The sequence below is a fragment of the Nicotiana sylvestris genome, chromosome 9, assembly GCF_000393655.2.
Source record: "Nicotiana sylvestris chromosome 9, ASM39365v2, whole genome shotgun sequence".
Lineage (NCBI taxonomy): Eukaryota > Viridiplantae > Streptophyta > Magnoliopsida > Solanales > Solanaceae > Nicotiana > Nicotiana sylvestris.
The window spans coordinates 134,965,709-134,993,590 of record NC_091065.1 but is presented as its reverse complement, the minus strand read 5'-3'; positions in this window follow the sequence as shown (position 1 = coordinate 134,993,590).

The following is a 27,882-nucleotide window of genomic DNA, read 5'->3' as shown; positions in this document are numbered from 1 at the left end:
TAAGTTAGACTCGAAAGGAATAATTCTTTCCGACCACAAGATACCAATTGGGAATATTTTAGATTTAAAAAGGAATGCTACCAGTGCGACAGTACAAGAACAGAACAACATTACTGAGAGGATCTTAGAACTACAAGACCTTAAAGTGCAGGATTCATTCAGAAGGAAAGAGAGACTTACATTAGCTCCTACCAAGAAAGAAGGTTGTCATGCATATCTTGATGAAGAACTAATTGTGCTTATGATAGTTAACTTTGCCTCTAACGGATCTTCAAAATTAACATCACCAGATGACAGATGTTACATCAATCAATTTTAAGTTTATTTAAGCTAAACCTTGATAGAATTGTCTTCTGATTCACTTTAAGGTACTTTGGAACTTCAAACGGGATGCAAGAACGTTTTTGGTGACTTATATCGAGTGATACTCTTGGGAAAATGAAAGAGAGTGAGCCTTACTACCTTTATCTACATGTACTAACCATAGGAATCTCCTCTGAGTCCACATGCAAAATGGGTCGCCTCGCTTTGGTTGTCGTGCCAAGTAAGACAACTGGCAAAATCTGGTCGCATGCAGTTTCCTCCTCTACCCGGTGATGTGTCACCATCTGAATGGTTGCACGTAAACCTCGTATATCCTCAAACTTCACATGTGGGATGTAACATCATGACCTTTTTGGAACATTCGAGGCATGACCCATCAAGATGGCCTTATTGTTGCCTCCCATAGTGTGGAATAGATGGGGGTACCTAGATTTCATATCATTTTCAGCTTCCCACGTCATTTTTGACTTGCTTTTGTTCCTTGAAAGTACCTTAACCAAAGTCACATCTTTAGTTTGTAGCTTACAAACTTGTCGGTCTAAAATAACCACCGGAACTTCTTCGTAGGATAAATCTTCTATAACTTGAACATCTTCAATATGGGTGATACATAATGGATCACTTAAACACTTTCAAAGCATAGCTACGTGGAATACCATATGCACTGCCCCCAATTCCGGGGACAACTCGAGCTTATAAAATACTTGGCCGACCTTCTAAATAATATGTTATGTCCCAGTATACCGAGGGTTGAGTTTGCTTCTTTTACCAAATCTCATTACGCCTTTCAAAGGTGACATCTTCAAGAACACCCTGTATCTATCAACGAACCCCAAATCTCGTCCCGATTATCCGAGTAAGATTTTTCCTACTTTGAGCGGTCAGCAATTTAACTCCGAATTAGCTTCACCTTTTCCACAGCATGTTGCACCAATTATGGCCCTAATAACTTTGTTTCACCCACTTTGAACCAGCTGATAGGAGATTTGCACTTTCATCTAAATAGGGCCTCATAAGGTGACATTTGAATACTAGCATGATAGTTGTTGTTGTAGGCAAATTCGATGAGTGGTAAATGATCCTCCCAATTACCCTTGAAGTCCAAAATACAAGCTCGTAGCGTGTCCTTGAGCTTATGAATAGTGTGCGCGGCCTGACCATCTATTTGGGGATGAAAGGTTATGCTAAGGTTGATCCTCGTCCCTAATCCTCTTTGGAATGATTTCTAGAAGTTAGCCATGAACTGGGCACCTTGGTCTGATATGATGGAGAGCAGAATCCCATGGAGTCAAACTATTTCCTTAATATACAACTTAGCGAAATATTCAATCGAGAAAGTAGTCTTTACTGGTAGGAAATGAGCCAACTTGGTGAGGTGATATACAATGACCCATGTGGAATCAGATCACTGGAGCGATCAGGGCAGTCTAGTAACGAATCCATATTGATTACTTCCCATTTCCAATTTGGAATCTCCATGTTTTACAGTAACCCTCCTAGTTTCTGGTGTTCAACTTAATTTGTTGACATTTTTGGACATCAAGCGATGTATCCAGCAATGTCCCTCTTCGTGTCGTTTCACCAATATAGTTGTCAAAGATCATGGTACATCTTGGTCATCCCTGGGTGTATAGACTATTAAGACTGGTGAACCTCCGCAATGATCTGTTCTCGGAGTCCCTCGACATCATGTACATATAGCTAGTCTTTGCATCAAAGGACCCCGTCTTCGAATAACTTGAACACTTATTTCTTTGAAAGGGGATGCTCCCTCTTATCTTCACCAATGTTGGGTCATCAAATTGTCGTGCCTTTACTTTAGGTACTAACGAGGAATCGACTGAATTCCGTACTATGTCTCCTCCGTCACCGATATCAAGCAATCGTACACTTAGGTTTGCCAACTAGTACAAGTCTATTTATAAGTTATGATTTTACATATGTCTTAGACTGCTGATGGATTTTCGACTTATTACATCAGCTGCTATGTTTGCCTTCCCATGGTGGTATAAAATATCCATATCATAGTCCTTTAACAACTCGATCCACCTTCATTGCCTCAGATTCAACTCTTTTTACTTGAACATGTACTGCAAGCTCTTGTAATCAGTGAATATGTCAACATGAACTCCGTACAGATAATGACGCCATATCTTTAGGGTGAAAATGATAGCTGCTAGCTCCAGATCATGGGTCAGATAGTTTTATTCATGTTTGTTCAGCTGCCTTGAAGCATATGCAATAACTTTCCTGTATTGCATTAGTCCGCTGCCTAAGCCCACTCTGGAGGCATCATAATATATGGTGTATCCCTTGGGTCCTTCAGGAAGAGTCAACACTAGTGTCATGGTTAACATGTCCTTTAATTCATGGAAGCTCTTCTCGCAACCATCGGTTCACCGAAATTTCGCTGCCTTATACGCCAACTTCGTCAAGGGAGCAGCTATAGATGATAAATTTTCCACAAACCTTCGGTAGTAACTGGCCAAGCCTAAGAAGCTACGTACCCTGGTAGGAGTTGTGGGCCTTGTCCAATTATTGACTGCCTCAATCTTTTGACAATCAACTTTGATACCTTCACCGGATACTATGTGCGCTAGAACTCGCATTTGGAAAACTTAGCATATAACTTGTGATCTCAGAGTTTGTGTAAAACCTTCCACAAGTGCTCTACATGCTCTTCTTCCGATCAAAACTACACCAAAATATTATCAATGAACACGATTACAAAGATGTCCAAGAATGGCTTGAATACCCCAATTCATTAGATCCATGAAGGTTGCTGGTGCATTGGTTAGGCCAAAGGACATAACAAAAAACTCATAATGGCCATATCTGGTCTGAATGGTTATCTTTGGAACATCTTCTTCCTTGATCCTTAGCTGATGATACCCAGTTCTGAGATCGATCTTCGAAAAATACTTAGCACCCTGAAATTGATCGAACAAATTATCGATCCTTGTAAGCGGATACTTGTTCTTGATGGTTACTTTATGTAGTTATAGGTAATCAATATATATCCTCATCGACCCATCTTTCTTTCGAAAAAGCAATACTGGGGCTCCCCACATAGAAGAGTCGGGTCGAATAAATCCCTTATCAAGGAGGTCCTTCAACTGCTCTTTTAATTCCTTTAACTTGGTAGGAGCCATCATGTACAGAGAAATAGATATCGGTTGTGTGTCAAGTGACACATCAATGGCAAACTCAATCTCCCTCTCTAGTGGGATACCCAAGAGCTCATCTAAGAATATATTGGGAAATTCACTGATGATTGGAACCGACTGAAGGGTGGGAGGCTTCGCTTCCACATCTCACACCTGCACTAAATGATAGAAAAATCCCTTCATAATCATACTTTGGGCCTTAAGTTAAGAAATAAACTTCCCATTTGGTACTGCAACATCACTATTCCATTCAAGAACATGCTCTCCTAGAAAGTAGAAACAAACAACCTTCTTTCAATAGTCCACGATAGCATAGCAAGAGGCTAGCCAATCCATTTCCATAATAACATCAAAGTCTATCATTTCCAACTCATTCAAATCAGCCAAAGTATGACGATCATGAATCATCACATCACAACCTTGATATACATACCTAACTACCACGGATTCACCTATGAGCATGGGCACTTTGAAGGGTTGACATAACAATTTAGGTACTTTACCACATTTACTAGAAACAAATGGATTAATACACAACATGGTAGAACCGGAATCTATCAAAGCATACATATTAATAGAAGACACGGATAGTACACCTGTGATCACATCTAGGGAAGACTCCAAACTCAACCATCTTGAAAATGCATAGATGTGATTCTGTTGTTGCCCACCAAGGCTGGGCACGGGCATTCCACCTCTACCTCTACCACTAACTCTACCTCTACCTCTCCCTATCGGCGGTCGTATACCTTTTCATGAGGGTGTGTCGATGAAGAAACTGTTGTAGATCTTGCTGGAGGTACCACGCTACCCACATTTCTCACTTGGAAAAAGTGCATGATGTGACCGAGCTTCCCACAAGAATAACACAAATTCAAGCCCTGGTGGCAATGTCCAAAATGATTCCCACCACATTGGCCATAACATGGCATCGAGGGTATTATGCTACTAGTATCCTCACTATTCTATGGACCCAGCCCGTGAAAATTCTGGCCCTGTCTAGAATAAGTGGTATGTTCTTGATACGGGCTTTGGAATTGTGATGGCATGTTATGTCGCGCCCCTTTTTCTCGTGAAATCGAGTTTTGACACGTGAGAACTCTTTTAAGGAAGGGTTTTAAAATAGAGAGTCGTCACCTAACGAATTAAGGTGTGTTAGGGCACCTATATGCAAATAACTCTGTCTAACGAGTTTGCGTCACCAAAGATCGGGTAAGGGATCGAAATTACCTCGAAGAGAAGGTGTTAGGCACTCTTTGATATCCACAACTATGGGTCCCAGCCGAACTCAATTATATGAATTAGTCAAAGTGAAAGGAAGCAATTTAGACAAATGAAATAAACGATTTATTTTTTAATAGGAATGGGGGGGTCCTAACCTCTTTAGCCTAAAGGATCACCCCGTGCAACATAAATAATACTTTGTAACTCCCTCGACATAGGGTGCTACTCATATTATTCAGCAGGCATAGACTATCATCTCCTGCTACCCGATTACTATCTTTAAGTTTTTACCTAAAGCGCACTAGTTGATTCTAAACCGTGCCTTATGCGTGCACTACCCATCCCATGCCTATGGTCCAGGAGGTGATTGGACCTCTATTTTAGGGTGGTTCTAGACCTTAACTTAGGTTTCTCAAAAGGGGAAATACTAAGCGACAGACAAAACAGTTAAGACTTTCAATTAGAAACAAGTATAGGCTCAAGTTAGCCTCCGCATTTAAACATCAAATGCACACCAAATTGGTTAACACTAATAGATTTTATTAATTTCAGAATCCTATAGGCAGGATATCTATGTGATGTTGAATGAATGAACAAACAGTCATGTACTAAATTGATTTCTTAATGCGATAAGTAGAACCTACATAGGGTTGTCTACTTATTTTAGCATAATACAATTAAGCCTATTAGCATGGTATCTATGTGTTTTATGCGATAGTAGACAGTGGCAGGTCACAGAAACAGATCCAGAATTAATTTTGTTTGAATCCTATATGCATGTTTTCTAGTGAGGGTAACAACACAGTATTTGAAAACACCGGCAGAACTGATAATTAAATAAATTCAGGCCTGTAAATGTGTATTCTACAATTTGGTCCAGTTTTAGATCCTATGGGCATAATCTCTACAACTTGAACAGAACAGTATGTAAACATGCATTTTGCACATATATTGGATCACACCATTTCCTATAGGCATGGTTTCTAGCAAAGCAAAATATAGAAGAACCAAGCATTAAGTCTATAGGCATGGTTTCTAACACATCACATATAATAGCACATTGTTATACCTATAGGTAGGATTTCTAACACATTACATAAAATAACACATTGTTGGACCTATATGCAGGATTTCTACCCAACTTTTATTGCAAAATATGAAACCCTTCCCAATTTCACTAACACCCCAGAATTGTTATTTCAAAAATAATTATTACAGACAAGAAATTAATGTAATGAATTACAAAGTGAGTAAACTATAGGGAGCGTACAACAGGCCCAAATACACCTGGACAGGCCAGGCCTTCAACTCACAATAGCTCCAAAACCCATATTCATACAACATAACCAGTTGTTGAGTGATTTATCCATATATCAATGCTGAGCATCAGAACCCACATCCCTAGTGTGTCAAAGTTCCCAAGGGCTTTAAGAACCCATGGCAGTGCTCACACTAGGGAGATTGATCAGAAACAGTTCAAGGGAAAGACTAGGGACCAAGTCTTAGCGTGTCAAAGTTCACAAGGGTCTCCATGAACCCTGAGCAGTGCTCACACTATGGAGGTCAAAGGACAGAACATAAATAGCCTTGGCTTTCAGCCGGCTAGGAATAAGAATTCAGAAGGGCCAGATAGTAGAGGAGTAGAATGAAATTTGGGGATCCACTAAAGGATAGAATACATATTGAACATATACAAACCAAATAGTAGACATGCATGAACCTAGGCAGGCATAATCAAGTTTTAGGGAATAAATTCAGTCACATGCTAGCAAGACAAGTTATAAAGCAGATTCATAGTGATAACAGAGGATTTAGAGTAGACTATGTGCAAAACTAGTATCATAAGAAGGAATTCATTAATTAGAAATAGATCAGAGCATGCTAAAAATTGATTAGGGCAGTTACTAGAGGTGTCATAATATAATGAGAACAAAGTCAAACAGGCCACATTATAATGCATTCAAAAACAGAATTGTTATCTTATTAAGGAAGACATCTGTACCTAGTTAACCAAACCACAAAAAAGGTATGAAAGCATGTTTACAAGCAGGTTCATAACAAACTTAGCTTCAAGAGATAGTCCTCAATAACACAGAATCTAAGCAGAACTGATTAATAGACTCAACATAAACTTAATCATGTTTCAAACCATAATGTAATAACATTAGGCTAGCATAGATTAATTAAAGTAACACGTTGAGTGAACAATCATAATAAAATGGCAAAGTGTCTAATAACTCACCAGTTGAGATGAAACAGGGAATAAATGAATCTAACAGTGCAGTAAATATCACCAGATAGAAGCAAGAACTTAGGAATTTCTGGCCTTGGCTTTCAACCGGCTAGGAATCAAAACATAGAGCAAAATTATTCAAGAGAGAGTAGAAGCACGCAACTTTTGTATAGTAGTGAAAAGATTTTCGAACTCAGAACTTCTAGGCTTTCAAAGGGGAGTGGGGAGGGGTTTAAATACTGCAGAAACTAAAACATAAACATATCTAATAGAACTTCTAGGCTTTCAAAGGGGAGTGGGGAGGGGTTGAAACCCTAAATTTTAGGTGAAGATACACAAAATTAGTAGAAAATTAGGCAAAGAATCACATAATGCATATAATGAACATAGACTGGGAATTATTCAAAAAGAAACACAAAATTGAACCGGATTTAGTTCAAGTAAAAGGGTATGAAACCCTAAATTTAGGTAAACCACAAAATTGGCAGAAAATAAAGGCAAGAATCACATATTAGCATAAAAATAGACATAGATAGGAGATTATTCAAAAAGAAACATAGAATCGAACCGTATTTAGTTCAATTGAAGAATATATGAAACCCTAATTTGGGTAAGTAAAAGAAATCGACTAAAATAGGTAGATTCATAGGTAACAGAGTGAATAGAGATAGAATAATGCTAAAAATCAAAGTTTGAACTAGCTTAGGTTCAAATCAAAAGAGAATCTGAAACCCTAACCTTTATGGTTAAGTACGAATCAGCGAGATACGAGAGAATCGATACAAAATAACGCGTTTGGACTCAAGGTCGTCCAGATTTAAGAGGTAAACATAGATTTGGATAGAATCAAAGTGGGGTACTTTTCATGTTTAGGCAAGTACCTAAGTTATTCCATAGAATAGCACAAAATAAGGAAAATATCTCGAGATGGTAGGTGAATGGGGAAAGAATCCCATTAGGAATGGGATTTGGGGGAATTTTAGTGAGGCGGCAGAATTAGGGTTATCAGAGGGCAAAATAGAGGCGACAGGATTAGCGAAATGAGGGATAGGTTTTGGGGGTGGAGATACAAGGAATGGGGGTGATCGTCTGTTAACCGTTGATCATTTTTGATCAACGGCTAGGATTTGAGCGGACAGGGTTGGGTTTAATTAAATAGGTAAGGGTAATTGGGCCTGGGGTATTGGGCTTAGTTTGGGTAGCTTAGGTCCGAAATTTAATTGAAAATTGGGGCCATATTTTAAATACCCAATTTTAATAAATAAATAATTTATAAAAATAATAAATAAATAAATAAATAAATAATATCATTTGTGCATAAAATTATTTAAAACAATTATGTAACAATATAAAAATATAAAAGGTTATTTTTTACATAAATAATATAATCATAGGTACATATGGGCTATTATTGCAAAATGTGTAATTTAGCCTTAAAATGCAAATGTAATTATAAAAATGCATTGAAAAATATTTAAACATTATGTTAGTATAAATGATAAATTTAGATGATTAAATCATCATAAAAATAATATGAAGGATAATTATTGGATATTTATATAATAAAATACAGAAATAAATTGATTTAAAGCTTTTAAAAATTATGAAAAATTATAAAAAATACTTGTGCATGTTTGTAATCGAATGATGATTCATGTGCACTATTTTGAAAGTATATATATATTTGAAAATATGAAGGAAAAATTGGGTATCAACGTATTAGCCAATGACTTAGGTGAATGCCGAAGATATATGGATCTAAACCCGCCTCAAAACTCTCCTATATCTCTCATGGACCAGAACCTTTTTGATTGACCCTGGTCGGGTTCTTGCGTAGCTTGATGTAGCCTCTTTCGATCCTATAATTTATGTGCATAGGCTTGAATGTAGGTAATGTCCGTAGTCGAATTCAAAGAAGCGGTGGTACACTCATTTATCAGATGCTGTCCCAAATCGTCCATGACTCAATGTACCCGATAGCTCATCTCGGCCACTACCAATGGAGCATACCTAGCCAAGGAGTTAAATTGCATGATGTACTCCCAGACACTCATATTACATTGCTCCAACTGCAAAAAATTGTCTTTTCTAGATCGGCGAAATTCAAAGGGCATATAATACTGAAAGAATGCCTCAGAAAATTTCCTCAATCCCTCTACTGGGGCAAGAGGTCCCCTAAACTGTTCCCAAGTCTCATACCACACTATGGCTATGTCCCTGAACCTGTAAGAGGAAAGATCTATGAATTCAGTATCAGTGGCATGCATAACTCGTAAAGTCCGCTGCATTTGATCTAAAAAGTTTTAAGGATCTTTATTTGGATATGTTCCTGTGAATATCGGGGTGTCCAAATTTATGAAATCTTGAACTCTTGTAATGACTGCTTTATCTAGAGTGGCAGGATCCTGGCGTTGGGCTTGAGAGGCCACCAACTGAGTTAACAACTGTACTGCACTTCTCATATCTAGATCCTTTTCAGGCTCAACTGGGGGAGAAACATGAGGTATATTAATTTCTCTATGTTATTCTGGGGTTGGTGGTGTTGTCCCCGAAGCCTGAGTTCTAGCCTAATAATGAAGTCCATGTTGACTCATAGGGGTAGGTGGCACCTGACTGGTACCTTCTCCTACTTCTTCATTCAGTCCCTTGAATAATTGTCTGACGTCTTGTGGTAGGCATCACTATAAGTATAAACACGATGAGAAATAGAAGCAAATACTTATGACTTCGGCTTTATCGCACGATCTAGATTAGAAATAAGGGTATTCATCCTAGATATCCTATAGCCTCATGTTTATATGTATGGCGCACAACATACCCATAAGCAAGACTATACTAGATACATCTTGATGAATTCTTTAGACACGACCTGCTCTGATACAAAGTCTGTCACACTCCAACCTCGGGAGGTGCAACCGGCACACAATGACCGAAGGCCCATGCAAACTGACTGTCACATCCTGAACCTGGGGAGCATGACCGGTGCTCAACCGAGTAAATCCGGTCAAGCAAGCCTACTTTACATCAACCTCTCATCACAACTCATGCATGATTTATCAAAATATAATTTGATCTTGACTTTCAAATTAGATACATTTGGCTCAATGGCCTAAAATCATTCTCATGATGGGTACATAGCTTCATAATTAATTGTGAACATAATTACATAGCAAAACTCAAATCTTAATACATGACCTGCAATGTACATGGAGCTTCTACGACAATAGATACATAAGTACATAAAACAAAATAGACTTGAATACCTACTGGAACTGTAGCAGGCTCACCAAGTCAGCTGAAAAGAGTATACCGCTATCATTTATCAATGTCGCCTGCTGTGGAACCACCTGTATCAATTAAAGATACAGCGCCCCCAGCAAAAGAGACGTTAGTGCCATCGAATAACGCTAGTATGTATAGCTAAAGATCCTCTTTCAAAATAGAATGACCATATAGGAAGTGGAAAACTATAGAAACAACAAGTCACAATCAACAATATCCAAATGTCCACATATGGAAATACAATAACTTAAATAAGAGGCAAATGAAGTACATCAAGAAACTATGAAATGTCCCATAGAATCACATTTCAAGTCTTATTATACTTACTTCATTCTGAACATCTTTTGGGATCAAGTGTTCCATATGAACTATGCGTGAGAAACAAAATATAATGTAATGTAACAACATGTACAAACAAGGCCAATGAAAGTGGCACATATTGTCCGCATTAACAATGCGTCTCACTAGACCATCCATGTCCCCCTCTTATTTTACACTTATACATTTGATATGCCATCTTTAAAGACCACACATCATATTATACACATATGTGTCTCATAGACCGTCCATAATGTTCACATATCATGAACCTATGCGTTTCATAGTTCGTCCACAATATCACCTATACAATACACATGTTCGTTTCACAGACCGTTCACAGTATCACATATTATACATCTATGTGTATCATAGACCATTCACAATGTTTACTTACACAATACACCTATGCATTTCATAGACCGTTCAAAATATTTACTTACACAATACACCTATGCATTTCATAGACCATTCACAGTGTTTACTTACACAATACATGTTTACCGTGAAAATGGTGACAACAATTAAATTTGTAAATGAGATTCTAAAATTACGTGATCTATTCATGAGCTAGTTCTTAGAGAAGTTGATGCTAATAATATGGAGTTTAAAGAATAAATATGAGCTAAAATGAGATAATATTCGAACCGAAGGGCCTGCTACCTGAATATAGGTCTGGTCAATGAGGGACCTCGGGGTCGGCGTCAGGGTCGAGCTCGAGCTATTGGGGATAGTTGGGGATGGGATAACAGTTGAAGATATAATTAAACAAGGCTCTTTATGGCCACTATTAAGGTATATGGTGAAGAACAAGTAAAAAAACGATGGATATCGAGGCGACCTCGGGCCAGTGAGAACAAACAAGTTAGAAAGAAAAGAGAGAGAAATAGATATTATTTCACTTGTGGAGAAATGGAGCAACATCAGTCCCTTACAAGGTAGGATGAATCCCCTTTATATAGGAGGGGAACTCAGCTGCAAGTACGTGGAGATTAATTACAGAGTAGGGAGATGGGATGGCTTGACGTGATGCCTCATCATAGGCTCTGGATAGGCCGGTCCTATCAGACTTAGCCGAGTGCCTTGGGAACTTCCTCCTCTATCCTAGCTTTGATCTTCATTTTCTCTAAGTCGGGCCTCGACGAGCCCCGAGGTTGGGAACTCGGTCATGGCTTCCCGTCCTCTGGGTCTCGAGGCGTTCTTCCGAAATGAATTGACAGCAAGAAATCAAGTCCTCTGATTTTGCCGCGTACAGATAGTCTCCGCATTTCCCATGGCGAAGTGATGGGAAATGATTCTGACATTTGACTCCTCGAGCTTCCCTCGGCGATGCCATACAGATGATGCGACTCCTGTCGTGAGTTTTGTGGTAATCGGACATCCATGAGCTTGTGTATTTCAACCTCATTCAATGCACTCTCGATACTCGCTTTCCAAGGAGAAGCTACCGCCGTCGGTTCAGTTTTCCATGGATACATTAACTGCGCCCGTCGATCAATCTTCCAAAGCCTCGACGACCGTGTCATAACCCCTTATAAATGGGGGTGCTTTGATGTTGTTTTTCCTATCCTAGTGCCTTTGTTGGCTCACTTGCCTATTCCCTCTTGCTATCTTCTTCTATCTTTAAACATTACGCTTGGGGCTCATGGTGTCAAGGCCGTTTGGAGGAACTCCCTTAGATCGGGTTGTGGCCCTTTGCCGGGACTTCATTTTGTCGAGTGTAATCGTGTTGTCCCGTTATTGCTATGATCATCGATATACTGGCCTTTGCTGCTGTTGTTGGCCCGAGGTGATGATGGACGGGGAGTCGGTTTCCCCCTCATGTAGACAGTCGTTTGATTATGCACCCTTGCTGACTTTCCTGCCCAGGCCTGTTGTGGCACTTCATCCCTAGGGTTTTTCCTTTCCCAAGGGAGAAAGTGGAACTACCGGTCGTTGAGGTTCGGGCCTGCCAAATCTTCAACCTTTGACTTCGGCGGGCTTTGTCTCTTTTTTCTACCTCCTCTACGACCCCTCCTTTTCCTCTTCTTCATCTTCTCCAGTAGGAATCCCTTGGGGGATTGAGTTGGGAGCCTAGAGGAGGTGGCGGTCGAAGGAATCACCCTCGAGGATGCATGCTCGAGGGGGCGATGCCCGAGGATGCTAATACCAGAGATGGACCTTCGAGAGCAGACCGGACTCCCGGATTTCATCACATGTACATCCTTCCGCTCCTCTGCTTTAGGTGTAGACTCCTATAGGCTTTTGTAATTGTATGTAATGACCCATTGAGGGCTGCTTGTACACGAATTTTTACGAATATGAATACACTCTATTGACTTCTGCTTTCCTTATTTGTGTATGCTCTCATGACCTTTGAGGGCCTTTGAATGCCTTTTTCTATTTGTTGACTGCTGATATTCGACTTGGGTGCAAGCATTCTTTCCGATCCTCTACTGATCGACATGGCTCTCTTTCGAAACCATCGTCGTACGTCGGACCAATCTTGGATTGATCTGATAGGCCCGGGCTAAAGGGGCCCTCCGAGTTTCATGGAGATAATGCACCAAATTTCGGGGCCTTCGAGGATGTTATCCTGAATGAAGGTCCGCTTTGGGTGCCAGGGGGTCCCTTTTGTTCTTGACGCAGATAGCCCTTTTAAAACGTATAGGATAGACCTCTATTAAGGAGTTGCCTATACTTAGGCACTGCCTCGGACCTTCGTGGAGCTTTCATGATTGGAGCTTCCCACGCATATTCCTCTTTTTTTAGAAAAGGGGAACCAGGAGACCAGGTACTTGCCTTGCATAGAGTGATGGTGTTGAAAGCTTCCCAAAGTCCGACTTCTCCTTGATAGGGATCCTCGGGTAGAGCGTTGCCTCGAAATCGGAGATAATACGGACAATTCCTTGAGTCTTGGCTTCTTGTTTGAGGATGCTTTCGGGATCGGGTACCACCCCGTTGATCTGCATCGAGGTTGTAGGTTTCTCGGAGCTCACTCCGGGTAGGCGAGTCATCGCTGCTTCTCGCATATATGTGGGGCGGCTTCGGCTTCTTTGCAAGACCTCACTATTTTTAGATAGCTGCTCTTCCGCCTTGGCATAGGGTTCTTCATCTCTTCAGGCGCAAAAGGTGTTGGTGCACGCCCTTGCTTTGATCTGTTAGTTTTACCATAGTCATGGCAACCACTTTGGGGCCGGCCCGGTAGGGAATGGGGAGTGATGCTCCCAGCGCTCAGGAACCGTGGGAGTTCGCTCTAAAGACGGTGTCTTTGATAAGAGGGGAACATCTAGAGATGGTGAGAAAATACTGCGGATGGAGTGAGGGGATAGCACTGCAGGTGCTTCCATCGGATGAGAGCATTACGGACTCTATTGATGGATTCTTGAGTGTATATCTATATCCTTTCGCATTTGGTCCCCTTGATAGGGTTGTGCTTGATTTGTGCTTGAAGTATCGGGTTACTTTGGTGCAGATACATCCGTCGTTTTGGTGGGTGTTGCTGATGATGAGGTTCTTTGCGAAGAAAGATGGGCTTGAATTCACGCTTAACCATCTCATCAGGCTATACCGGCCCTTTCATCACCAAGGCATGCTAACCCCTGAGGTGCCGTTTGTCTACACCTTTTGTAGTTAATGATGAAGAGGACAGGGATCGAGAGTGGGCCGATTGGTTCATACGGGTCTTGATGGTCGATATTATCCCCGTGGAGCTTTTGCCATTTCCCAAAGGGTGGAATTATGCACGTGAGTGGAGCGTCTGGTGCTTTTTCAGATGAGTAATAACGTTGTCTCCCTTGTTGCAGCAACTTCGTGGACGCCGGGCAAAGTCCTTGACCTGCCCGGCTGGGTCCGGAGGCTGGTGACCCATTCATCCTACGATGAGCATCGGTGAGGAACTGTATTCTGTTCCAGATGGGGAGCGAAATACCAATGTATGTGCGCACGCTGCCTTTGCCTTTGCCTTGGCCTTCATATATTTGAGGTAACGTTTTCCCCTTTCATTTGTACTGATTCACCTCTTGCAGATATCGGGCGGTTCCTTGGGATGAGGTAGTGCTCTTCCGAAGAGGGGAAGGAGTCATCGGCCTCCGAGCCGAGGGGCGATGGCAATAAGATGGATCGACACCCGCGGTGTGATGGAGCTTTTAGTGGTGCTGATCAGGCCCGTGTCTCTGAGGAGAGGGCACCGTCCACGTCAGCTGCTCCCAGAGTACCTAATTCCCGGTCGGCGGTTCCTTTGAGTGAACATGTTGTGCCTGAGGTCGGTTCTCCTAGGGCCGAAGAGGCAGGATCAATAGGAGTGTGTTCCGACTTCGAGGAAGTTTGTTGGCTTCACTTTGTGGTGAGTTTAGGCGCAGTTCCCATGTATTCCGTGTCCTCCTCCCTCTATTGAACTTTCCTTGTGTAGGCCTGTGATAGGCTTATGTATAAGCTTCTCCGTCAAGGGGCCAGGCTTTAGAAAATTATGAACGAGGGCGAGCCCCTTAGGCTCCTTAGTGAGGAAAAGGAGGTTGAGTTGCAGCATTGGCGATATGAGGCGTACTAAACCTCGAATTACAAGAGCTATTTGATGGAGCGAGTAACTTTGTGCAACTCGTGCTTTGCTCCCCTTGGACCTTAAGGTTGACCCCCTTTTTGTTATATTAGCTACAAAAAAGGACGGAGGCTTTGGAGTACCTCAAGGGCGACGTCGACCGCGTTAGAACTGCTTGTGGTGAGCTAAGGGCTCAGGTGCGAGCTCAAGCTTTAGAAGAGGCAAACGCCTCGGCCAAGGTCCCCGCCTTCTAAGCCCAACTCCTCTTCGCTCGTGATAAAGCCAAAGTTTAAGCAGATATGATCAGGAAACTTGAATCTGATCTCTCGAAGATCAGGGCTAAGATAATTGATGCCCGGGATGAAGCGGTGCTATGCCAAACCAAGTCTGATCAGGAGATGGCAATTCTTATGAAAGATGTTGCGGACGCTCAAGCCGAGCTGAAGCGAGTCCTCGACCGAGAGAAGAGTATCGAGAAATATGTTCGTTGCAGATCCCGAAGAGAAGTACTCGAGGAGATTTGTATGACGGGCTTCTTTATCTTAGAGGAATTGGCCCGAGCAAGGGAGGACGAGCGTGACGCGTGGTCACTTCTTGCTGACGAGGCAGAGAGCGAACCCGGCAAGCTGTATCCCTTTGGAGCGGAGCATAGATTTTGCCGTTGTGTTGCTTTGTTTTTGATATATGTAGAGCATGTCTGTAGATGGAGAACACACCCTTTTTGCGTATGTAATATAAGAGGAAACTTGAAGCTTTACTTCTTCAGAATCTATTTTCTGTTATTGCTTTTTGCCAAGTAGGCTGGTTTCGGTGTTTGGCGGGATCCTCGTAGGTCCGGAGCTGATTGGACAGGCCCGGGGGCTCTTAAGTGTGATCCTTGACGTGAGAAGGTGCTGGGGCCTAGGTGCTTTGCCCGGCCGTTTAGGCTTAGTCTCCGAGTCGGGCTTCGACTCGAGCCTTCTTGCCCTTAAATCATCTATGCTCGTGCGGGCAGGTAGTAATTATTCCCATTTCTTTCCCTTGCGCATTTGCCATTTAGACTATTTTGGGTCCAGTCTCTGAGTCGCATTGCGATTTGCGCTTTAATTGACCCTCAAGTTCTTTCCTGCCCGCGTGGGCGGACGACAATGACATTTTGTGCTTCGGTTCGAAGTAACCTTACAGATGGGTGGTCCGAAGGCTCACTCGGCTGGCGATAGTGGCATTTATGCCGTGCCCTTAGGCATATTGCAGTTCAGCCATTTCGGGTCCAGTCTCCGAGTCGTATTGCGATTTGAGCTTTAATTGACCCTTAAGTATTTTTAGACCACGATAGTGCCTCTTATGCTATTTTGGTCGTCGAGACTTTTCCATATGTGGCCTGGAGGCTTGCATAGTTAACCGTTTTGGATCTGGTCTCTGAATCAGGTTATGATTCGAGCTCATTTTAATCCTCAAGTTGTCAATTTTTTAGCTGGCGATAATGGCTCTTACTATGTTTGGTCGTAAAGACCTTTTAATATGTGGCTTGGAGGTTTGCTTAGCTGGCGATAATGGCTCTTACACTGTTTTCCCGTGGGCTTTTTGTAGGCTTTGTTTTCCGCTCGTTAAGGTATTTTGAAAGATTTTTGCCTGACCCATTGTCGGTTCTGGAAGAACCTCGATTTCAAGTCGTTATCGGCGATGTTTCGAGCACCTCGGAAGGTTCATAGCTCATAGGCTAAGTAGGTCGAAGCCTTGTGATTTGGAGACGATGTGGTCGAAGCTCGTTTTTGCCTGTGGAGGGAAGCCTGTTTTAACCGGTTCTTTCCGAAGTATATTTGAAGTAGTGGCCTGCGATTTTTGTTTAGCGATGGTCAGGCGTCCCCAAGTCACGTTAGTTTGGTTGTATCAGCCGTTTTGACCGTAGTCATATGTGTTTGGCCATATCTATTTTTGATCTTGAGTGACAGTTTAGGCGTCTACACTGAGGGTATGCCCTTTCGAGATTCTTACAAATGCGATGTATCGCCTAAACTTCGTGATTTTAATGCCTGTTGGGGTCTTACAGTTTGTCATGCCTATTGAGGTCTTACAGTTTTTGTAATGTAGAATAGATTTGGTTACACCGAGTCTGCCTGCTAGGGGTCTTACAGTTTTGAGTTTAACAGCGCATGGCGATTGGCGATGAACGACAGTCTCCGAGTCATCGAATTTGTTTAAGTGTGAAGACCACTTTTCGTGAGCTCGGAGTTGCCTTGTAGGAGCTTTATGATCCTAGAGTTCCGACCCTGGGGTCGTGCGGGTGCTGAATTGCTGATGCTAAGTCTCCGAGTATCTCGGGACGCATTTGGTGGAGAGGCCCCTGTTGGGGGTATACTTGAGATTTCCTTGTTTGGAGAATAAGATGTTGAAAAGATATCCTTATATTGCTTGGTGCAAACATACATTGTTACATCGTCGTGAGCTCGGCCCGCATGGGTGCAGCTTCTCAGACCATTCGATCCGGTACATAATTCTCAATTGGGGTTTGGTCTACCGTTTCCCGGTCCTCCCGATGGGACGGTGCCCTTAGAAGCAGATCATCGCTTGCCGTTGGACTATAGAAGAAGGCTTGCGACCGTATCGGATCCTCCTCTGAGGGTACGTGGCTCCTCTAATAATGTTGCTTACAAGGCTTTCTTTGGGGCGGAAGCCCGACTGAGGGGAAAAAACGTTGTGCCCCCCTCCTTTTTAAGGCCTAGGGGTCTTCGGGTAGAGTTAGAACCTCCGAATATCCTGGCCAGCTGTCTGCATCCAGGTTAGTGAAAAAATGACAAGGGAATAAAGCAGTTCTTCCTCACCGCGGGACGCGTAGGCGATGTTTTGAGATTCGGTACGTTTCTCTCCTTCCGAAGTGTGAGCCCTAATACAGCCATCCACTGTGTCTTATCAGGTTTGGCCGAAGATGTGGTTTGCTTTCCCTTTGATCCTTCCGAGGGTGGGGGCATTGAGGCCAGCGATGCGTCATATGGTGAAGAATTTCCTCTTGTTGGGTATTGCTTTCTGTCGAATTATTTTAGTTCTGCCCTTTACGAGGGGTTCCATGATTTTGCGAAACGGGGCCGAAGCTATTTCCGGGTGGTGTGCTGGTGGTCGTCTGAATAAGACGTTCGTGCTTTACGCCTCCTCCGATGGTACAGAGCTCGACATCCTGGCCCGAACTCATACGGGCCATATTAAGAATATGGTCTTTGTGGTGATTTGTCATTAGGAGTTCACCAGGGATTCGGGATGCGGGAGTGATTTGGTCTGCCCTATTGACTTTGGTTTGACATCGTTGTTGTACGTGATTGGACCACCTGAATTCATGAACACATGTTTTATTTGAAATAGATCAAATGGAGGAGAGGGTTACCAATGCATCAGTGTGATGCCGAGGCGAAGTATCGATGTCTTTTTCCCTGGATGTAAGGGTGTCCTTCGAAATACTTCCCTGGACCCGTCTTTTCTTGACGGCGATAATTTTCACTTTCCATTTTATGAGTCCACGGAGGGTGTCACCACTCCTTTACTATCGTGGTAATAAGTCGTGTCTTGTTCACTTCATCCTTCCCGGTTGCCTTCCTTCCTTGGGGCCAGATTCGAGACTCACTACTAAATGGTACTCGGTGGTGATTTTTGTTGAGTAACACGGTCGTCGTCCTTCCGAGCTGGTTGCCATTTTTGACCTCGTGACTGCGCGCGCCCTGAGGTTCCTGCTCTGGGTTTTGAAGGGATCTTGGTCGAATAGTCGTGAGTCGTTCAGCGTCCTTGGTTTTGCTTATGGTGATCACGATGATTGGTATGGCAATGCTGAAATTGTACTCCCCTGGGCGGGGTTCCTCTGCCGGTTAGGCCTCATCAGATCCGGTTCCACTGAAGATTCCTCGAGGACGTTGCCCTCTAACTACTTCCCTACCGTTGCGAGGCAGGTTACATCTTGTGGCGTTCCTTTCATTCGCGGCGCACGGGTGGTACCTCCATCTGTTGGGCACTGGTTTCTTTGCTAGGAGCCTGCTTGGATATACATGGCCCGTAAAGGCTCCCGGACGGTTGTCCATGGCCCTGATTCGTGGCCGGTGTCGGGTACGGGCATATGACTAGGTATCGATTGGGTATCTGATTAAGCTTCATTTGAAATGACCCAAAGTCGCCGGGCATGCTTCGTTCAAACTTCGGGCAAAGTCCCGGGTTGCCCAGTCATCTGAAACCGGGAACGATCTCATTCCTCCTATCAAATAATAAGGCATGACCTCCCGTGGTGTTTCACTCTCTCTTTGTTTGGCTTCAGACATGTCGGGCTCTTCCGCTACTGCTTCGATGGCATTGGTGTGTGCTCCTGCAGAGCGATTTGCTGATATGGTAAGCGAATTTGTGAAATCAGGCGCTAGGCTGCGGCGCCACATCATGGTTCCTCTCGAGAGTGTTTCTCCAAACTTTTCCAACGGGACGGGCTCGAACTCATCATCTTGAAGGTTGCTGCAGTTTTCCGCACATGTGTAAGCGATGGTGCGCTCGTTGGGATCCGAGGTCCTGTAGAACCTAGGGAGTTTCAGCGTTCCATTTTTCCGTGAAGCGGGTTCCGGGACCACTTCCCCGGGAGATAACTGTTGCATGAGCCTCCACGAACCTGACTTGATTCTCTTGGAGAGATCCTCAAGCGTCTTCGTTGTGGCGGGGTCTGTTATCAATCCATTGTTGCTTGATCTTTTGGGAACTCATTCGTCATAGGGAGCTATTTTCGACGCTACTGTGCTGGGGATCCCTGGATGGATCTGTAACTAAGCGATAGCCAACTGTTGTGCCTGCAACATTGCACAAATATAGTGAAGGCTAACTTCCTGTGTTTCCCGAGCCGGGGTTTGTTGGGCTTCCTGTTGGTCGATATGCTGAATGCTCCTGTCTGTGTGAGAAGTTTTGTCTACTTGTTGTGCGTCCTATGAATCTGCGTCCGCTAGAATCGGCCCGGACGCGTTATCGGGATTCTGTAGTGGTGCTCCAGCGGCCGGGACAACCACGCTGTTTTCCCCGTGATTTTTGAGGTTGTCGTTCTCGATTCCGTTTATTGAGCCAGACATTTGACCTGAAATCAAAGGATCTTGGACAAGAAAAATTGCAAATGATAATATGCGTTTGTGCAACGAAACTAGTAAGAAAATAATCACTATTATTTTTAGCCCCACGGTGGGCACTAAACTGTTTACCGTGAAAATGGTAACAACAATTAAATTTGTAAATGGGATTCTAAAAATATGTGATCTATTCCCGAGCTAGTTGTTAGAGTAGTTGATGCTAATAATATGGAGTTTAAAGATTATATACGAGCTAAAACAAGATAATATTCGAATCGAAGGGCCTGCTGCCCGAATACAGGCCTGGTCTATAAGGGATCTTGGGGTCGGCGTCAGGCTCGAGCTATCAAGGATAGTTGGGGATGGGATAATAGTTGAAGATATAATTAAACAAGGATCTTTATGGACACTATTAAGGTATATGGTGAAGAATAAGTAAAAAAGCGATGGATATCGAGGCGACCTCGGGCTAGTGAGAATGAACAAGATAGAAAGAAAAGAGAGAGTGAGAGAGATTATTGCACTTGTGGAGAAATGGAGCAACCTCAGTCCCTTACAAGGTAGGATAAATCCCATTTATATAGGAGGGGAACTCAGCTGCAAGTATGTGGAGATTAATTACAGAGTAGGGAGATGGGATAGCTTGACGTGATGCCTCATCATAGGCTCTGAATAGGCCGGCCCTGTCAGACTTAGCCGAGTTCCTTGGGAACTTCCCCCTCTATCCTGGCTTCGATCTTCATTTTCTCTGAGTCGGGCCTCTATGATCCTCGAGGTTGGGAACTCGATCATGGCTTCCCGTTCTCGGGGTCTCGAGGCGTTCTTCCGAAATGACTTCACAGCAAGAAATCAAGTCCTCTGATTTTGCCGCGTACAATACACATGTGCGTTTCATAGACCGTTCATAGTGTTTACTTACACAATTCACATGTGCATTTCATAAACCTTTCACAGTGTTTACTTACACAATACACATGTGCATTTCATAGATCGTTCATAGTGTTTACTTACACAATACACCTGTATGTTTCATAGACCGTTCACAGTGTTTACTTACACAATACACATGTGCATTTCATAGATCGTTCACAGTGTTTACTTACACAATACACCTGTGTGTTTCATAGACCGTTCACAGTGTTTACTTATAAAATACACTTGTATCTTTCATAGACCGTTCATAATGTTTACTGACACAATACACCTCAGTGTTTCATAGATCATTCTCACTATTTACTTACACAATACACCCGTGCGTTTCATAGACCGTTCACAGTGTTTATACATGTGTGTTTCATAGACCATTCATAGTGTTTATCCATACTATACACCTATGTGTTTCATAGACCGTCCATAGAATCACATATACAATACACCTTTGCATTTTATAGACCGTCCATAGGATTAATAACATATCATTATGCACACATATAAACTCAAGCGACATGACTAATGCTACTTTAAAGGTTGTAAGTTCCCGGATCATTGGAACACTTCATGTTCATTCTGATCATGGAGAAACATAGCTCATTACATTACTACATGTACGGTGAATCAACAATTCAATTTCAATGGCCCATGGCCCAAATTTGTATTCATAACATTTATCATCATTCATCATAGGACATCTCCATTTCATCTCATTATTCACTCGCTTGTCATTTTAAGCTCATTAGCTAAGTTCATGATTCTTGGGGACTTAACAACGAAGCCATTTACATTAATTATTTTAGAAGCATACATACTATGATTGTAGCCATTGGGACGTACAACACCTCAAAATTCTCATTTTGGCAAACAGTCACATTTCATGTTCATACTATTACTTATTTGTACTTGCCATGAGTGATCACAAGACATCAAGAACAATTAAAATATTTAGTAACACCATAGCGTCTCCTCATGAGGGCATAGGAACTTATAACACATTTGAAACATAAGTACAAATACGTTCATCTTATAACCTTTCACACCATATATCATTTCACAATTACTTTCAACTATTTACAACATCATTATTATATTGGCTCCCATGGCCATACATATTATTCTTCATTCATGGCATTGTGGTCGTATATCATATTCAGCACTTTAATTTCTTTTCTTTCAAGGATTATTATCATAAACATCATCATATAGAATACTCTTAAAAATACCTTTCCCAAAAATGGCAATACACAACTTCAACTCATGAATATGTAATAACTCAAAACATATTGGAAATACCTACCAAGCATAGCATTAGTTAGAAAAACCACATTTAGACATGACCCGAGTACATAAGCTTTTGGATAATTCTATTTTCGGAGTCAATTTGGAATAGTTGAATCAAGGCTCATTTCATAATATTTCACACATCATTTCATTGGCGCTATTGGCTACAATTATAACTTTCATTCTTGGCACGGTGTCCACACTTTATATATCCAACTCACTACTTTCACTTTCAAGCATCTTTATAGATTATCGACAACGAAGAATCTCTAATCATGACTTTTAGTACACCTATGAGCAATTAAGAGTCTTAAGCTCATTGATATTTCTTACACAATTAGGCATAATAGCCTTCACTTGAAACATGGCTTGAAGTCATAACATTTTAATACGCAACCCATACTTTGAACACATACCATTAATCATACAGCTCATTTCGGAATAGTAAAGTTTATAGGTAATAATCCGGAATATATAAATTAGGAATTTTGAGCCAACCATACTTGAACTTATGGAAATATTTATGGAATTTGCTTCTAAGAGAGAGAGTTTATCCAACATGCCTGGATTCAGCCCTTTAGTGTTATTAAAACCTCCCACTGGTCTTACAACTTCAATCTACATCAACATAATTCAATTGGACCAATATTAGAAAAAATTTCCAGGTTTTTGGTCTTTTTGGCATTTTATCAAACACGTAAAGTGCATATCATTCTACTACCTCTAGTAATGGTGTTCCTTTATCTAATAATCCTTCCTTCCCACCAACAAGATATAATACAACATCCTCTGACTACTAATTGCCTTCTTTAGCACCATTATAATAACCAATGTACTCACATCTACCAAATTTCACTAATTAACTCATTACAAAATCTCTACAATACCCAATAATCTAGTTTAAGTATTTATGGCTTCCAATCACCATCTCATAAGTGATAGTGCTTATTTCTTTCTCATATATTCACTAACAATCCATGCATGTAGGTTTAAGGGTGGAAGATTACCTCTAGTAGACCAAATCTTGAAAGTCAAATTTTGGGATGTTCTTGAGATTTTTGAAGAAATCCTATGGAATCCAATCAAAACCTTGTTGTAACTAGTGATTGAGAAGTGAAATCATCATAAAAACACACTTAAAAACTCACCTTTAGTATGTATTGGAAGCCTTGGCCGGATGGGTAATAGAGAGAAAAGCCCTATTCTTGAAATTCTTTTATTTTTCTCTCTCCCCGCTTCGGTATTAATAGGCCCAGGTACAATATTTTTTTTCAACTGGTGCTATCCCTGTGCTATAAGGCTTTAGCTCACTACTTTGCTAAAATTCTCAACTTCTCTCATGTGCTATAGTTGTGCTATGGAGAGATAGCTCTCTGTATTTTCTTTAATTTTATTACTTTGAAATTAGAATCCAAGTGGTCCCAATCATTACAACACTCAAGATTAATCAAACAATTATCCCCAAGTATCCAAATAACTTTATCCACTCCAGTAATTTCTTATGTAGTTTGGGTCTACATTAAATTGTATTCCTAAGCTCGAAATTGCTCAATTTAGCTATGAAAATTTTTCGGGGCCTTACACTGACGTTTGTTCCTACATTTTTTTCATTCACTAAACTAGGTCATTGAGCCTCTAAATAACAATACTAGAATTGTAATGGGTACAACTTATTAGCAAAAGAAACATTGACTTTCCGTACATATTTAGGACTATAACAGAGTCATAATACCATTTTTTTGCATACAACCAAACTGTAATATGCAAGCCTCTAAGACAATTCAAAAGACATATTCATATTACATAACTTGGTTGAGACAAGGCCCCACCGTACCCAAAACATTTATGATATCTGCTTCAATACCTATTGACTTCTGAACAGCTACTCCGAAGGAGTGGAGAGCAACAACCAATTAGCTAGACAACACCCTGTGGGCATGATCACAGCACCGCAAAGAAAAGGGCGTCAGTACGGAAAATATACTGAGTATGTAAGGCTAAACATGTATATATAAAATACAACATAAGAGATATGAGTAAGTAATCCCATCCTGGACACCGAGGACAAGCGATGGGGGTGTACACCAAATTGTGGGGACTACGAACCATGAATCATAAATGTACGCAACTCACATGAAACCAAGCCACCCATTAGGCCATGCATTAGTTTATACTATACATATTTTTACATAATTTCAGACATTCTTTGAGGCTCATTTTATCACTCCATACATGGCCTCATAGAGGACTCGATCGTACCCGGCCATAGGAGGGCTCAGTAACCTCACTTAACATATCATCATACCCTACCACATAATGGCTCAGTCACACCCGGCCACACAAAGGCTCGGTAATGTTTTACAACCTAACGTTCCATGCCCAGCCTCATAGAGAGCTCGGTCGTACCCGAGCACATAAGGGCTCGGTAACATTTCTCATCATACCCAAATAATCAGTGGTTGCACAATAAGTGGTGTACCCGACCGATTATAGCATGGGTCGGTAAGTAAAATAGATACATATATACATAAGAAAAATGCATAATCAACTTTAAGAGATATTAATTTTGACTCGGAATGAATCATTCTTTCTGACCACAAGATACCAACTAGGAATATTTTAGACTTCACAAGGAATGCTACCGGTGAGACAGTACAAGAATAGAACAACATTATTGAGAGGATCTTAGAACTACAAGACCTTATAGTGCAAGATTTATTTAGAAGGAATGTGAGACTTACATTAGTTCATGCCAAGAAAGAAGGTTTCCTTACATACCTTGTGGAAGAACTAATTGTGCTTATGACAATTAATTTTGCCTCTAACAGATCTTCATAATTAACACTACCATATGACAGATGTTACAACAATCAATTTTCAGTTTCATTAAGCTAAATCTTAACAGAACAGTCTTCTAATTCACTTTAAGCTATTTTGGAACTTCAAAGGGGATGCGAGAATGTTTTTGGTGACTTATAGCGAGTGATACTCCTGGGAAAATGAAATAGAGTGAGCCTTAGTGCCTTTATATATAGGTACCAACCATAGGATTCTTTCACGACCCAAATCCATGGGCCGCGACGGGCACTTGGTGCCTTACCCAACCGAGTACCAACGTAACATATCTTTCTTATCATACCATCATGGGTAAAAGAGCCATCATGAGATAACCAGAATAAAATATAAAGGAATAGTATATATAGGACGACCCAACATGATATAGAAACTTATACTTGTGACATATGAGCCTATAAGGCCGACATGATCATTTGTAAACTCAAAATATAGGCCGACAAGGCCATACAAGTATCCATATACATGACATATGTCTACAAGCCTCTAAGATTACATAAACATCATAAAGATCGGGACAGGGCCCCGCCATACTAGTCAATACTTGTCCAAATCATATTGACCAAGTAGGCAACTTCGGAGCAAGTGGAGTGCACCAACACCTTCCACTGAGCTAATAGCCTACTTGGAGGACTGTCAACCTGTCTATCGGGACCTGTGGGCATGAAATATAGTGTCCCTAGGTAAAAGGGACATTAGTACAAATAAAGTACCGAGTATGTAAGGTATGAAAGTAGTATATAAAAGACATGAAAGAAACATGGAGTAAAGAACTCAACTTGTATGTCTGAATAGCTATGTGAATCATGAAACGTTTAGAATGTCATGCATATGCGTATAAATGTCATAACATGCATAGGTATATGCATACATAACATCATCAAGCCTCTAAGGGCATCCCATCATATCATCTCGGCCTTTGTGAGCGAAATCGTCATCGTATACCAACTGATTAGGTGGTGGTACGTATATAATGTCGTAACCTTTTCCCATACCCCATATACATATAATATACGCATATATAACACCATCTAGTCATGGGTCAATGTATATGTCTAAATGAATAAAATGCATAATGAAGTAGGTCAATAAGATCTCTCAGAAAGTCATAAGATCAATATGCCTTTGGATAAACTTTGTCAACTTATGTATTTTCTGAGACCCATGAACAGACGATATAATAATAGGAGACATGGGGAATCAAGAATATAGGCACCCCTAGTACTTCTATGAATAGAGTCATTTATGAAAGTTGTGCATTTTCTCGTTTCGTTTATATCATATGGATCATACATAAGGAATGAAGAGATAGCCTTAACATACCTCAAGTTGTCAATGAAACTCAATAACAAGCTTATGACAACTAGTGCGCCAACTCTATAACAAAGAAATACATGTACAACTTAGATGGCACTAGTATATCACGTATCTCAAATGATAACACGATTCTAAAATAAAATGGGCAGCATTTCCCCTGATTTTACTGCTCCTTCAAGTCTACTATAGGCGAGATACAAACAACATACAATCAGCAACTCAAAACCAACCTAATTACAATTCGGGACCTTCAATACAACAAAAACCCCAAATATACCATAACACACCCAATCAACAAGTTATAAATTAGCCTGAAACTTCAATGAAGAGAGACTAACCTACTACCCTACCACATGTGGCATTTCTCCATGCCCTTTTATCCTTCCAAAATCTGTAAATCAGCAGCACAATAGGTCAACACGAGTGGACTACAAAACAATCCACTAAAAGTGGAATAAATCGAACTCACGGCTTCCGATCACCGTCCATGAGTTCTAACTATTAGGAAAGTAATTTATCAACCTTCCTTGATATTTAAACACTTAAATACTGAAATTAGACGTTTTCTTAACTATGAATTACTCCAAAACTTGAACTACAAAGAAAAATAGAGGCGGTATAATGATACTTATGTCGTAGGGATCGTTCTGATGTTATAGCTTCTCAATTTCGTACCTAGGATGTCAATATTCTTTGAAACCCTATTAGAGAGCTCAAGGATAGGTTTTATGGGTTTTCTCTGGTCGGGTACTATGTAAAAATGAATAAAGAAATGGCTTAAGACCTATATATCAACTTTTGAAAAGTCAAAGAGGAGATACCTTGGCAACCTAGCATTGGCCCTTCTTCCGATGCTTATATATTTTTATCTGGATGCCGTATGAATGAACAGTTAAGAGAGTTGAAACTACATTACATGACCTTAAATTTGATATATAATATGTCCCAAAAATACCTGATATAGCACACAAAATGTATTTCTCAAAAAGCTTTAGTGACATGCCTACTTGTCACCTATGCAGGCTGCGTAGTCTCGCAAAACTGTAAATATCTCTCTACTACGATGTCATATCGACAAAAGGTTTAATGTGTTAGAAACTAGACTCATAAATATTCAATTTGATATATGGATAATCCCATAGTTCCAAGTATATTGGGAGAAAAGGTCCACTATATTTGACCTAGTTTTCAGCACATTTATGAATATAACTTGTGATCACATTTGCTAACTTTTGTTCCACAACTCGCTTGACTTCAAAATGTAACACACGACTATAATAAGCCTAAAATAACTCATAAAAAAACCTTCTTATCATGTTATTAATCCTATTATCATCCCAAAAGTACATGTTATAACCTTCCCAACTTGTCGACATTCGACAA